Source organism: Protopterus annectens, chromosome 12.part0 (assembly GCF_019279795.1).
Source record: "Protopterus annectens isolate FY-2018-M chromosome 12.part0, PAN1.0, whole genome shotgun sequence".
NCBI lineage: Eukaryota > Metazoa > Chordata > Ceratodontiformes > Protopteridae > Protopterus > Protopterus annectens.
Genome location: NC_056746.1, coordinates 696,184,215 through 696,200,788, shown reverse-complemented (window position 1 = coordinate 696,200,788; position 16,574 = coordinate 696,184,215). Strand labels below are relative to the sequence as shown.

The window sequence follows — 16,574 nt, the reverse complement described above, 5'->3', positions numbered from 1 at the left end:
ATTGTAAGAGAAACATGTTTTGAAAATATGAGACACAGATGATTTTAAAGGCCTAAGAATTAGGACATAGTTAAGATAGGAAGTGGGGGTGTATTTGAGAAAAGTAAACACTGAAAAGAAGAATAACAGATTGTGTTTAATCTATAGGCTTATAGTGCTGATTTGAAGATGTAAGGGTGTGTAAGAGTATAGTCATGGGGAATACTGATATGAATGAGGATAAATGTATGTAGTGAGGGGATTGCTAACTAGTAGAGCACATATTGGTAAAGAATGTAGTAAAGCAAAAAAGTACTGATTTAATTGCATATGGATGAAGACGCATAGCTGGCTCAACCAGCACCCTGTGCCGGTACCATGCAATGGAATCCCACCTCCTCAGCTCTTCAAGTGAAGAACAAATAAAAGCACTTTAATGAACTAACTCGATCTCTGTTACAGTTAGATCCATGCCCACCCCTACCTCCAGCTCTTCTACTAAAGAGGAAAAAATAGACAATCCTTCTAATGGCACATCAACCAGGTGGCCAGATAAATGACACACATGCAGCTGCTCTCTTGCCTTAGTCATTTAGGTCCTGTTTCTGTGCCCTACTGCCTGCCCCTCCTTCAACATTTTTTATTAAAAATAAATAAATAAATAATTTCTTCTTTTAAACTGTAGCAAGCATTTGCTACAGTTTATACCTGGCCTGTACTGAGCTTTATACTGGTCAGATTTTAGTTATAAAAAAGCGATTTTTTTTCACCTTTTAAACTGTACAAAACTGCTATTGTTTAGACTACACACAGAGTGTTACAATGCTCAGGTCTAACCATAAATGCAATACTAGCTTTGAAAAGCCGGTATTGAATTAAAGAATGTTCAAGATCAGCTGATGGTGCCCCCCAACACCTGGCATCCAAGGCAGTTGCCCCTGTTGTTGTTTGGGAAGGTAAAGGGAGTATGTGTCACAGGTGATAGGTGTATGTGGGAAGTATAATGGTAGAGTAAGGTGGGGTGTGTGGAAATTGGAGGAGGGTAGCAGAGCATAACAGGCTTCCCACCCTCAGGCCAATTATTACAGAGAGCAATCAGGTTATACCTGGTGCATAACAATTAGCCAGAAGACACAAAGTAGAAAAGGGTTTATTTCATTTACAGAATGCAGATAACAAAGGAGAAGTATGAAGTAACTAGCTTATAATGGTCAAATGAAATGATGCTGGCTAATTTGTTAAGTGGTCTTTGAGTGCAAGGACTAGTCATTTGCAGTGAATGTCATAGACATTTTCCAGAACAGAACATGCGTCTGTTTCACTAGCTAAAGGTAAAATACAGCAAGGCTCTTTATCTTAAACTTGCTTACATTGCACAATGACAACATTTCCCGTGAAAAATGTAAAGAGCTGTACCTGTTCCTTTAACTTAAAGTGAAACATTCCAAAAAGCATACATAAGTGTTTAATATAAATGCACTTTATCCATAAGGTTATTTATACAAATGTATTTTCATATGTGTTTTAGTGAAGTATTAACTTTATTTTTATGCTTCCTTCCTGCTTTCTCTGACCCTACCTTTTAGACACCTTCATCCTCTATGTTACTCTTGTGCTGTTCTTCCCCATACATCTGTATTGTTACTCCTATTTTATCTTGTACACCACACCCATTTCTATCCTTCTAGTCCTTTGATATAGTTCCAGGTTTACCTGTTCCTCTTCTGCTCATGCAGTCCTTCCATTTTCCAATTCTGTGTACTCATCCTTCCCTCCCTCCTGGCTTCCTCTGACAGCTACTTCTGTCCACATCTCTGTTTTTGTGTCTTTATTAGATCCTTTTCTTATCTGTACTACCAAATCTTATCCAGCAGAGCACCTGTCCACAGATAGGTTCTGCAGCTCCCTCCCTCCACGTGTCCCCAAATCATCTTGTCCTCCCACACCTAGCACACCTGATCCCTCTACTCTCCTCTTCAAACTCTGTTCTTCACACCATTTATATTTATTTCCAGTTTTTAAACTATGTTTAGCCTCACCTTTTTTTTACATTAATAGGTAACACCCTGAGGGAAATGTGCATTGGGCAGACAGTGCTACTCTGCTCCAAACGTCCAAAAGGAGCTGACATTGCCAAGCTGCCTCACCCATCCTGCAGAAACCACTCTATTGTTGGGTTCCTAGCCTCTCTGCCAGCAAGTTTTACCAACTTCATGTGCCCACACTTGTGCCTCACCCCCCAGAAAGGTGCCCCCATCCTTCCTTGCCAGTGTCTCAGACACTTGAATAGCTAATTAAACTCATGTCAACTGGGCCATAGTTATGGCTGTATCCTGCTATGCCACAACACTGACAATTAAGTATGAGAGTTGATACTTTTTTTTGGAGTCGAAACATTGATAACAGCCTTGTTTTATAATTGCGTGAGATACACTAAAGTTTAAAAAAACTAGCCAATAGTGGGGAAAAGAAGGCTATTAATCTTTAGTGATACACTGTAACTAGTAGACATCTTGCCTGATTTGATACTTTTTTCTCTCCTGTAATAGTCTGAATGCTGCAGGGAGTACCTCATTACTGGATGTCCCATCCTCATTTTACCTGGTATCCAGTCGGGTTCCCCTTGAAAAAAAACAACTCATCCATTGTCAGTGCCTATCTTTACTACTGACACTCCAACTGCTGATAAGTGTCTCTATATCCTCTTGTTATATTCTGCACCATCTCTGCCCCATTCCTTTGCCTCTGTTGACTGCAACTCCTGTGAATCATTCACACAAATCTTAAACATATGATAAAGCACATAACCTACACTGACAGTGAAAGTAACCAAAGCCATTAGTACAGAAGAACAAACATCCACCATCAGATGCAGTCAGTCAAATGTATGATAAAGCACATGACCTACACTGACAGTGAAAGTAACCAAAGCCATTAGTACAGAAGAACAAACATCCACCATCATATGCAGCATGGTCTCCATTTCATGGGATATACACTTGATCCCAGCAGGGAATGGTGGACAGGAGTCAGCTGTGAAAAAAGACTGCTTACTCAGAAAGATTAGATATGGCCCAAATCAGCTCATCAGCATCATAATAGGGCTAGTCTCTGAGCAATCTGCTGTTCTCTTGACTTGTTTTTGTAGTGTGCACATGATGCTAAATTTGAGCGAAATACGACTTAATCTATTTCTCATTACACGTAGTCACAAAGATTGTCCACCTGAACCACTTTAGGAACTGGCCTCATTTAAAAATTCTTGTCAAGAGATCTGTGCCTTTAGCACTTACATTAAATTGTAGCAGACAGAGCTCTTGTGCCTGGGAATTTGTACCCTCTCAAAAATCAGTGTCACATGAAATTCTGATCAAGATGTATCCAACAATTTGTGCTGAAATTCAAATCCTCTATAACTTCAGGAAAAACTATAAAACCACAGTAAGTACTTAAAGACTCTTGCTAATTGGATCAGGGACCCATTTCTGTAGCTTTTATTCATGATTTAGACTGAGTAGAAAACTTGAATCACTTATAATATCTTTTATTGCAGTCTGTCTTCTTTTGTTATACTCCCAGTGTTATTACTAGTCCCTAAGTGCAATTGCTACTTCAGTTAATGTTAACTATGCTACTCTCATTCACAGTTTATTTCTCTTCCTTTAAAATTATATATTCAAAATTATCTAAAGACAATTAAATAATGATGCAACCTGCTCTGTAATGACCTATTATGTTGCATTGTATACTAATATTAACGATGTCTTTTTATCAGTAAAGACAGTGATTTTCTTGCAATGTTATTTTCCAAGTATTGAATTAATTCTATTTATAAGGAATTTGATTATGGCATTATAATTATCTTATCATCATAATGAGTTACAGATGTAGTGTTTAAGAGTAATGCAGCTTTGTAGTTAGAAAATGTCAGTGTGTCTGTTCTACAGTCTCTAATTTTCTAATCTAATTAATGAATTCCACAGTAGCCATTCAATGAATTTGATTATGGTATTGGAATTAAGTTAATGAAGGCATCAAGGTATTAGAATTAACTAATTAGTTTCCTAATTTGAATAGCCCTAAACACCATGATTTATATTAACAGCAACCAGCATTGTCCACTTAATTATGCACTTATCTCACTGCCACTGCAATCTCACAGTCACCGCATCTTCAATGTTTGCATGAATAAGAATGAAACTGCTGTTGTGTCGTTGCTGTTGCTGTTGCCTAGTTTCCTGTAGAATATAACTTGCAGTGTAAATGTTACATAATAATACAAGTCTTTCAGCTCCTGTTCATGCTACTTATATGGTATTAAGTTCTTTAAATATAATTCCTAGCTACTCTGATGGACTACAAGTCTTGTTCCTGTACTCAGTGTTATACAGACTCCTGAGGGATGATATCTCTTCAGCCTTCCATGCTATAAACAACCCTGCATCCTTTGAAATCCTTCACATAACAGAATGAGAGCTAAAGCAAATGTCTGTCTAGAGGTCTAAATCTATGCTATCAGCAGCAACAAATGGCATGATGGGTACCTAACACAATATATCCCTATTTCAGAAAGAGGCTGCTGTTACATATCAAGCAAAGTCCTTAACTGGCAACCTTTAAAAGCAATCTGCACAACTAGAGTTGTGTTCACAAAAACCTCCTCAGATATAAAGAGGACATTTTCTTAATGGTGGATATTACTGTTTCCTGTAAACAGTATGGTAAAAAGTAAAAAAAGTCATGAGCATTCAGAAGCCATGAAGTTCAAAGAGTTGTTGTCCTTAAGGGATCATTTCCATATATCCCACGGGCCTCCATTACAGGAGGTTTAACGTATCCCACAATGAAAACTCTAGCTTAGCTTACTGAGTGGTTTGTCTTTGTGACCTTGTTACCTTTTGGTTTGGGTGTTAATTGAGACTTTTTGCAGACACCTTAATGTTTACGGGCATCAGCTGGGTTTAAAATACCCTGTGTTTCTAAAGTATATAGAAGTAATCCACTTATCCCATGCTGATGAGGTCAATAAAAAGGCCAAAACATGCGTGTACACAGCTAGTGTTGTTTGACTTCATTGGTGTGAATGTACCCATAAAGACATAAAAAGTCATGAGCATTCCAAAGCAATCAAGCTGAAACACTTGATGTCCTTTTGGGGTCATTTGTATATACACCATGGGCCTCCATCATAGAAGGTTTATGGTATCACACAGTGAAAATTCTAGCTAAGCTGGACTCTGTCTAAAACAAAGATGAAAGCTACCCAGATTAAAATGACAGATAAAAGAGTACATAACCTGACTAACAACATCATCTTGTCTTAATATCTCCTTTTCTATCTCCTTTTCATATTACCATACTCTAATATCTAAATGTTTTTTTTAAATACCTCTTTGCATCTACCAGTACTCTAATCTACTCTCGTCTCCTCCACTAGACAAGCTAAACTTTAACATTTTTTACTTATAAACTACCTTCAGCAAGTCACAGAAAAGGAGGAAAAGCCAGTACATATAATGAATATATCAACAAAACAAAAACTGGCTACACACTCGGTGTATAAGTAAGAGAACTTTAATACGAACAAAACAAATAAAAATATAGCAAGTACACAGATAAAAGATAAATACTTTCATACCTACTCAGGGTACTTCATCAGATCTAATCATAATTTTTTATTTTTTATTTTAGCTAATCATAATTGAACCAACCTTAGCTTAGATACTAGAGTCTTAGTCCATGTGACTTTAATACAGGTCTAAACAGTATAAATTCATTTAAACCTGAGTAGGTACAAAAGCGCTTATCTTTTATCTGTGTACTTGGTATATTTTTATTTGTTTTGTTCGTATTAAAGTTCTCTTACTTGTACACTGACTGCCTGGCCAGTTTTTGTTTTGTTGATACCTTCAAAATGTATATCTATTTAAAAGTTCAAAACTTGCACCATTTCTGATCACTGTTTTACCAGCATACTCACTAGCACTATGTAAGCACTAACTGCAGTAAGATGTGGTCATGTTCCATACTTCCTGCAAAATGCCCCATATTGTTTCTTTGTGGTGTCACTTTTTTTGTACATTTATATATCTGATGTATAGTTAACATAATGTATTAAGGCTACAACATGCTTAACTTACTATCTTATTGTAATCATAAGTATTGAATTGCATTGTATTGTATTGTAATGTAATATAATGTATTGTATATTTTTCTGTGGAACTTTACTCCCTGGGCCCCTGCTGAATAAGGGGTTGCTTGTCATCCCATTTGGATTATCACAGTAAACCAATGCTAAATAAATAATTTCCTAATGGACAAATTTCCTTGCACTTAAAAATCTAGTGAATTTATCAGCTGCACAACTGTGTATTACCTGTTCTGTTTTCATTCTAATTTTAATCAATAAACATCACCTGGTCAGAACAGCGACATTTTCAGGCAAGTCGGATAACCCAACCTGCAGCATAAACCCAAATGCTCCTGGACACACTCCTACTACGCCATTTCCTGCTCACACTGTTAGATTATCACACACTGACCATGTGGATAATTCAATCTTATGGCCCTTTCACAAATTCTAGGGAAAACAAGAAATGGAGTGTTTTGTATCATCTTACTTTCATACAAGTGACCACCTTGCAAAGAAAAGTTTTTCCATAACCTCATTCCAACAAAAGACAATCACATTGCTTGGTTTTGCCACATCAAGCATCTGGATTAGCAATTCAATTTCCAGTCTACCTTGTTGCAGTTCAGAAAAAGTAATGGTATCATCATTTTTTAACTTCATAGTTAGAAGTAGTATTAGCTTCTATTTTCACACTGACCTCCACTCTCTATATGTCATATTGTCACATAAACACCTATTTTCCCCATCTTGGCTCAGGCATCCACCCACAAAGCAAATTAATGGAATTGCCTTGTTATGCATCTAAACATGTGTGTGCATGTATGTATGTATGTATATATATGTATGTGTAGTTGAATGTCTGTCCCCCTCTCTCTGTCAGCGTGTTTATTTTATATATATATATATATATATATATATATATATATATATATATATATATATATATATATATATAGTGGATATAAAACATTTACACACCCCTGTTAAAATGCCAGGTTTTTGTGATATAAAAAAATGATACCACAATAAATCATTTCAAAACTTTTCCCACCTTTAATGTGACCTATAACCTGTACAATTCAATTGAAAAACAAACAAATTTGTTAGGGAAAAAAATATAAAAAATAAAAAACGTACAATACGCTGGTTGCATAAGTATGCATGCCCTTAAACTAATGCTTTGTTGTGTGTGCACACCCTTAAACTAATACTTTGTTGAAGCACCTTTTGATTTAATTACAACATTCATTCTTTCTGGGTACACACCTGCCATCAATTAAAGAGACTCTGACTAACCCCAAATAAAGTTCAGCTCTCCTAGTAGGATTTTCCTGACATTTATTCAGTTGCCTGCTACAGCAAAAGCCATGGTTTGCAGAGAGCTTACAAAGCATCAAAGGGATCTCATTGTTGAAAGGTATCAGTCAGGAGAAGGATATAAAATAAATTCCACAACATTAGATATACCGTAAAACACACTGAAGAAAGTCATCAAAAAAATGGAGAAAATATGGGACAACAGTGACATTGCAAAGAACTAGAAGTCCCACAAAATCGACAAAAAAGACAAGATGAAAACTGGTCAGGGAGGCTGCCAAGAGACCTACAGCAACACTGAAGGAGCTGCAGAAATTTCTGGTAAGTACTAGTTGCGTACTACATGTGACAATTTCCTGTATTCTGTATATGGGGTAGGGTTGCAAGACGGAAGCCTTTTCTTACACAGAAAAACATCCAGGCCCAGCTTAAATTTGCAAAACAAGACATCAAGTCTCCTAAAAGCATGTGGCAAAATGTGTTATGGTCTGATGAGACCAATGTTGAAATTTTTGGCCTCAATTCCAAAAGGTACGTTTAGCGCAAAAACAACACTTCGCATCACCAAAAGAACACCATCCCCACGGTGAAGCATGGTGGTGGCAGTATCATTCTTTGGAGTTGCTTTTCTTCAGCTGGAACTGGGTATTAAGTCAAGGTGGAGGGAATTATGAACAGTTCCAAATATCAGTCACTTTTGGCCCAAAACCTTCAAGCATCTTCTAGAAAGCTGAAGATGAAGAGGAATTTCTCCTTTCAACATGACAATGACCGCAAGTATACATCCAAATCAACAAAAGAATGGCTTCACCAGAAAAAAATTAAAATTTTGGAATGGCCCAGCCAGAGCCCATACCTAAATCCAATAGAAAATCTGTGGGGTGACCTGAAGAGGGCTGTGCACAAGAGAAGCCCTCGCAGTCTGACAGATTTGGAGCACTTTTCCAAGGAAGAGTGGGCAAATATTGCCAAGTCAAGATGTGCCATGCTGATAGATTTCTACCCAAGAACACTGAATGCCATAATTAAATCAAAAGGTGCTTCAAAGTATTAGTTTAAGGGTGTGCACACACAACAAAGTATTAGTTTAAGGGTGTGCACACTTATGCAACCAACATATTGTACGTTTTTATTTTTTATATTTTTTCCCTAATAGATTTGTTTGTTTTTCAATTGAAATGTACAGGTTATAGGTCATATTAAAGGTGGGAAAAGTTTTGAAATGATTTATTGTGGTCTCATTTTTTATATCACAAAAACATGGCATTTTAACAGGGGTGTATAAACTTTTTTATATCCACTGTATAGATATATATATATATATATATATATATATATATATATATATATATATATATATATATATATATATCTATATATATATATATATATATATATATATATATATATATATATATATATATATATATATATATATATATATATATATATATATATTTATATGGGTCTACTTGAAAACACTGACATGCCAAAACACCGATGATGAGAACACAGAGACCTGAAGATCGACAACTGAGATGACCGAAAGTTTAAAAGCACGAAACGTCACATGTCCGACAAACCACAATCCCAACAATCAACAAAACAAATACCTTTTCCGAAAAACACACACACAACACAAGTGCACCAAAAATCTTATAAACCTACACTAAACCTTACATACACAACTATCTATGCACTAACCTTAACCCAAACCCTAACCCTAAGGTCCGTCACTATTGCACACTCACCTAACCCGCACCCTAACCCTAACTCACTTAACCCGCCCCTAACCCTAAAGTCTGTCACTATCACACACTTACCTTACCCGCACCCTAACCCTAACTCACTTAACCCACCCCTAACCCTAAAGTCTGTCACTATCACACACTTACCTTAACATGTCGGTGTTCTCAGCGTCAGGCTTTTAAACTGTCGGTCATCTCAGTTGTCGATCTTCCGGTCTCGGTGTTCTCGTCGTTGGTGTTTTTGCTTCACTGTATAGTTTTTCAGATCTCTGCTGAAGGTGTTGGTTTTCCCCCTACCCACCTTCCCTATTCCTGTCTTGTTGTTTAAATTTGGAGGCTTTTGCAGTTGCCCGCCCCCACTGTAGATTTGATCTGGGACCCTTCCCCCAGTCCCATCTCTTTACCTCATGCTACCTAATAGACTCCTTCTGCACTTGTTTTTAGTCATTTTTAATTTAATTGCATTTTTTAACTGTTTGGTCTAACATTGATACATACTCAAGTGTGCTAGCTTGCACTGCATTTGAATTGTTTTTACTGCTGTTTTAGCTACTTTTCTGTATAAAAAAAAAAAATCTAAGCCTGTTTCCTACCTTTCCTGTAACTAGTGTAGTCCAGATTCAGATTTGCTGTATCCTGGACTGTATGTAAGCTTCTGAGCCCCCCAAGCTTTCTGTGTTGGAGGGAAGCCTTCTAGCTTATCAGTGGGAGCGGTAAGCACTAGGTAACCTATCTACCACATAAGGAGTGGTTCTGGCCCAGAAATTGTAGTTATTGCCCGTTTGGGCATTTTTTCCATCTCTCTCAACTTTCTAATTTAAAAGCCCACATTTGCACTTGTTTCCCCCCTTTCCTGTAAATAGTTTAGTCCAGATACAGATTCTTAGTTTTAGCACTTGAATTTGCTTGTTCATGATCAGCACTTGTTCGGAACTTGTAAGCACTAGATAAGCTACTAACTGATGCAGCACTCAACCTTCCTCATTACCTAGAGGAAAACAGTTTTGGTACTTACTTTCCTCACTTGCTTAGAGAAAAACAGCTCTTGTACTCACTTTCCTCACTTATCTAGATAGAAAATAATTTTTTATTCAGGCATGTCCAAGGGTCAGCTCCCAGTGTTCTCTCCTGTCTATCTGATGAATCTGGGCATCTTGGGGCAATGTAGAAATTGCCTCATGTACACAGACAACACTCTCGTCCTCCTACCACCCAACACTACAACCTGTGAGAGATGCACTTATCTAGACAAATAGGCTTGCCACCCCTCCGTTTTTTTTCCGGACTATCAGGAAATCAAACTGATTCTCCAGTAGTCCGGAAAACACTGTACAAACTCCGGTATTCTGTTTCAAAAAGGAAACAGACTATCAGAGTTTGAATCGTGATTTACTATGCTTTCTTACAGAAAAACATAGCAAAACAGCCAAAAACAGGCGGCGGAATGAAAAGAGGGTGTTCCCGAAAGTGATGCTGTCGTTACGTCCCAAAATAGGCGGTATGTTGGCGGAGAGGGGTTGGGGTGGGGCGGGTTACTGGTGCAGGGCGTGGCTTTGCTCCGGTTTTAGCCGTGAAGGAAGGTGGCAACCCTATAGACAAACTGGAGGCAAAGCTCTTTCCAACCAAGACTGAACTTGACAGTCAAGAGGAGAAGGTAAACACTTGCACCACACCACACTCATCACATAGTCTCACTAAATCTACACCACCAAAATCCACACATAGAAACACAAAAACATTCACGGAGGCTTTCAATAATAATCTGCTCAAGCAACAGAGATCTCCAAAGCAGAAATGCAAGCAACATCCACCCACCAACACAACCCAAATGACACATAGCCTGCAGACTCAGTGTGCCACTCAATCACAGCCAATAAGGCAAAACACACTAGTCATAGATGACTCTATAGTCAGGCACACTGATGTCCCACTGATCAGGCTAAACAAGGAGAAGGTTACTGTCAGCTGCCTGTTGGGTGCCAGGATCCACCACATACCACGCACTCAGGTCACTCCACAACAAGTACAAATATGACTCTGTCATTGTCCATGTTGGTGTGAATGACCTGAGACGTACCTCCCTGGACTACATGAAAAGAGACATGGAAGAGCTCTCCGATCTTGTAGCCCAGGCAGGTATGACCCTAGCCCTGAATAGCATTCTGCCATCACCCGAATGATATCACAGTACAAGGACAAAATGATTGACTTCAACAATTGGCTAAGCTTCTGGTGTCATTCTAAAGGGATCCAGTATCTGTCTGCCTGGGATGACATGGTCGACAGAACACGATGCTTTGCCAGAGATGGCCTGCACCTGTCACTCCTGGGATTCCGGATACTGGCTAAGGTTCTTGCTATCCTTATAGTGCCTTTTTTAGGCAAGGTTCAAATGACAAATTCACCACCATAACAGCAACAGGCAAGCAAAAACTGAGGGTGATGCTACTCAATGCTAGAAGTCTAAATCTCAAAATGTACTCACTCGAGGCACTCCTTAAAATGGAGAACATCGATATCTGTGCAGTGACTGAGACCTGGTTCAAGGCTCTAGAGAGGACCCCTGCACTACCAGGCTATAACTCATACCACACTTTTTGGCCATGTAACCTGGACCGGAACACCAAAGTCGGAGGTGTGTCCATATTAATTAAGGATATCCACACCTCCAGGCTAGTTGCTCAACATAATGCATCCAAGTTTATCCAAGTGCAACTAACTCTGGGCAAAACTGCAATCCAAATTGTAGCTTGTTACAGATCCCCCACCATGCCCCAGGATTCCCACTCCTCTTTTCTTGATGTACTGGAAAATATTAGGGTTCAACCAAATGCCCTAATAATGGGCGATTCAACTACCCCACCATTAACTGGGAAAACTACTCATGTACCAACTCCTTCACTCAATGCTTTCTGGAATTCATAAACTCGAATGCCCTGGATCAACTTATCCACACCCCCGCCAGGGGCAACAATATCCTAGATCTTGTCATTACCAACATGAATGACCTGTGTTCCACACCTGAAGTCAACGCCTCATTGGTCCAATCCGACCATAAGCTAATCACCCTAGATATCCACATCCTGCCCTCACCCCCCATTAAGGAAACCACGGTAAAAATTTCTCCAAAGCCAACTTCATGCTTCTTAAGACAGAAGTGGTGAACTTAATGACACCCATGCAGATGGACAATACAGTTATGATTACTGAATCCTACACAATTGCACTTTATAAGCACTTACATGAGTGCATGGATCGTGCTATCCCAAATAGAACCAAGATGCTATCCTCCAAAAAAAAGGAAGCCAATCTGGTGGTCCCCTGCCATAAACAAACTGTACACCAGAAGGAAGAAACTGTTACAAAAGAGAGTAAAATCCCATGAGTGGAGGAGCTCCCTGGTCAGCCTCAGTACGAAGCTGTGATCCCTGATAAAATCCTCCAAAGCTAGTTACAAAAACAAAATCACCACTGATTCTAAAGACAACCACAAAGCATTCTATAGCTATGTCAGTAATCTCAATGGCAACACTCAGATCTGCTCTGAGTTAAAGCACAATAGCACTAAATATACAGACCCAACTGATATTGCCAACATCCTGGCAGATAGGTTCAGTGCTAACTTTACCCCACTCTCACCCCCTAAAGGGCCCATCTCTATACCGGAAAAATGCAAAGTTCCTGTAATCACGGCTGCACAGGTAAAAACCACACTCTCCAAAGCCAAGAACACAGCATCTATGGGACCAGACAACATCCCAGGCTGCGTTCTACATGAACTACAGAATGAACTGGCACCCCACCTAAGTACCATGTTCAGTCATAGCCTCACCTCAGCTTTGTGTCCACTGAATGGTGCACAGCGACGGTTATCCCACTCCACAAGGGGGGAGCCACCATGGACCCTGGGAACTACCACCCCATTAGCCTGAAAAGCCTGGTCTGCAAGGCCATGGAACGTATCATCATGGAACGTATAAATAGAGACATTGGTAATCTCCAAACTCTGGACCCCACCCAGTTTGGGTTTGTAAAAGGCAGATCATGTCTCCTAAACCTGATAGACTTCTTTGAAGCAGTCATCAAAGCCGTAGACAAGGGTAAGGTGGCTCACACAGCCTATCTAGATCTTGCCAAGGCTTTCAACACCATCTCCCACTCTGGAATTATAGATAAACTCACTAAACTAGGCATAAATCCCTATGTCACAAGATGGGTTGCCAACTTTCTCACCGACAGAACCCACACTGTGTAAGTAGCAGACTCCAAATCCGACTTCAGACCAGTGACAAGTGGAGTACCACAGGGTTCAGTCCTAGGTCCTCTCCTGTTTGGTATCTACTTCTCTGAAGTACAGGTGAACACAGAAGGTCATTGGCTAATGAAGTTCGCAGATGACCGCAAACTAGGAGCCATAATCAAAACTCCTAACGATGTGGACATCCTACAAAAGGGCCTCACTGAGACAGATGCCTGGTGTCAAAGCCATGGTCTCAAGCTCAATGCCAAAAAGTGCATTGTCATCCCCTTTGGTAAAAACTCTGTACCCATGAACTACAACATAGGAGGTAGTATACTTAACACCGAAAGTGTGATAAGAGACCTTGGGACACAGGTGGACAGTAGTCTTTCCTTTGATAATCACATCGCCACAGTAGTCAGGAAATCCTTCTATGTGGCACACCTCATCACAAAAGGTTTCTCATCCAGAAAAAAAGAAGTCATTGTTCCCCTCTACTCATCACTCATTAGACCCATTATAGAGTACAATGCCCATTTTGGTATGTACCTCACAAGACATCTACAACAACTGGAAAGGCTGCAGAAATACCTCACAAAGAGGATTACTGGCCTCAAACAGATGCCCTACACAGACCGTCTTAAAAAACTCCAGATTTTTCCGTCGCATATCGCCTACTAAGAGGTGATCTCTGCCTAACATACAAAGCTATGTCAAACCCAGAGCTGTTGAACATGCTCCACTTAAAGAAATCCCAATCCCTCTGAGCTACACGCTCTAGGGACCTAAACCTTGTCACCACAATAAACAGAACATGCCGGAGGGATAGATTCCTGTCCCAGAGACTTCCCATACTCTGGAACAAACTACCTGTCTATATCAAACAGAGCTCCTCATTATCACTCTTCAAGAAAAATCTTGATGATTGGATGGGAAATAGGAAATTCACCCCGGGGATCATCTCTGTGGCTCTGCTTGACAGGGGCACAGGAAAATAATTTTCTTGGGTGGCAAAAGCCAGGGTACCTTTTTGGCTGGGCTTGTATAGGCCCCAGGGCCAATAGCCTAGTACCTACCTATGAACCTATATATATATATATATATATATATATATATATATATATATATATATATATATATATATATATATATATATATCTAGGACTATTGAACGAAAGTTCAATAGTCTGAATCCACAATCACTGAGCACACTTTAAAGAAAGCGCTTTCACTGAAAAAGCACTTTCTTTAAAGTGCGCTAAAAAAAAATAAATAAATAATAATAAATCTAACTTTATGCAGGAGGGCAAGCCCCCCTGCACCCCCACAGCCCCCACTTTAATATTCTCATTCCGAGAAACACTACAGTGAGGAAAAGAGAATATTCTGTTATCTGCACTGTAGTACGATCTCCACAACAGTCATTCCCCCACGACTCTGCAGGCATATGTTCGCGAAAGTGCCTTTTTGGTAAAAAGCACTTTCACAGAAGTATGCCCGGCTGTTTGTGCTTCGGTCAAAAGTTCCTTCGGGGATCAGTAACAATCACACACATATATATATATATATATATATATATATATATATATATATATATATATTACTTACCTGGCAGGGGAATACCACAGTCAAGAAAGTGGTTTCCCCTGGGTGAGGCTCTTCCATTGCACATTTTGGTTGGGTTGACCCCTGTGATTTCCCCAAATGTGGAAAGCTCAGCTGTACAAAACACTACCTATTAAACTCAGGTCTATATTATGTGATCGAAGAATCTCTTCTTTAAACACATAATAACTGACACATATACAGCAAAAGCTGGAAACCGCAAATGGCCACGTCCTCGAATTTTTTTCCTCGGGAAAAAATTTAGTTGGCCGTTATCAGGAATCTCCCTTTTCTTCAATGTAGAGTGATATCGTAGTTGGTATATTCAGTTAGGGGGGTGTAGGGGGCAAAGCCCCCCACTTGATTAGTGTTTTAAAGTTTGTTTTTTCTTTTACAGCCACGTGAATTTTTTTCCCCGAGGAAAAAATTCAAGGACATGGTTGTTCGCAGTTTACAGCATTCGCTGTATATGTGTTGATTATTGTGTTCGAAGAAGAGATTCTTTGATCACATAATATAGACCCATTAAACTCATGGTCCTACCCCTGCCAGGACCCTACTTAAATCATCCCCCCACTCCCTCTTTAACTCTTACTCAACAGCCAATCTTTTTACAGCTTTTACTCTTACGACTATATCTCAAGCATATGGAAGTCTTATGGGTTCATATGTTCATAGGTTCATAGGTGTGTACTAGGCTAACGGCCCTGGAGCCTATATAAGCCTTGCCCAAGAAGATTCCCTGGCATCATGCCACCCAAAGCTAATTCCCAGTGCTCCTGTCAAGCAAGGCCACTGAAGTGATCCCCTGGGTGAACTTCCTGTTGCCCATCCACTCGTCAAGATTTCTGTTAAAGAGGGCCAGTGAAGTGCTCTGCTTGACGTGAATGGGAAGTCTCTGGGTTAGGAACCTGTCCCTCCAGCATGTTCTGTTTATTGTGGTAATGAGGTTTAGGTCCCTGGAGTGTGTGGGATGAAGGGATTGGGATTTTTCCAGGTGTAGCATATCTAGCAGCTCTGGGTCAGACATGGCTTTGTAGGTCAAGCACAGATTGCCTCTAAGTAGGCGATAAGAGACATAGTATAGCTGGATTTTTTGAGTCTGTCCATATAGGGCATGTATCTAAGGCCTAAGATCTTCTTAGTGAGATATTTTTCTGGCCTTTCCAGTTGTTGTAGGTGTCTAGTGAGATACATACCAAATGGCGCATTGTATTCTATAACAGGTCTAATGTGGGACGAGTAGAGAGGGATTATGACCTCTTTCTTCCTGGATGAGAAACCTTTTGTAATGAGATGTGCCACATAGAAGGACTTTCTGACTACAGTGGCAATGTGGTTATCAAAGCAGAGGTTGCTGTCAACCTGTGTCCCCAGCTATCTTATCACATCTTCGGTGTTTAGTGGACTACCGCCTATGTGGTAGTTCATGGGCACCAAATTTTTCCCAAAGGGAATGACAATGCACTTTTTGCCATTGAGCTTAAGGCCATCTATCTGTCACATTTATCTACTAGTTCAACGCCTAATGTCCTTGTGCAGCTATAAATGT

At 39.6% G+C, this 16,574-nt stretch overlaps 1 pseudogene; it reads left to right on the top strand.

The window, feature by feature from the left end:
- Positions 1-15,017: 15,017 nt before the first annotated feature.
- On the top strand, positions 15,018-15,147 carry LOC122817411 (annotated as a pseudogene).
- The last annotated feature ends 1,427 nt before the right edge of the window (positions 15,148-16,574 follow it).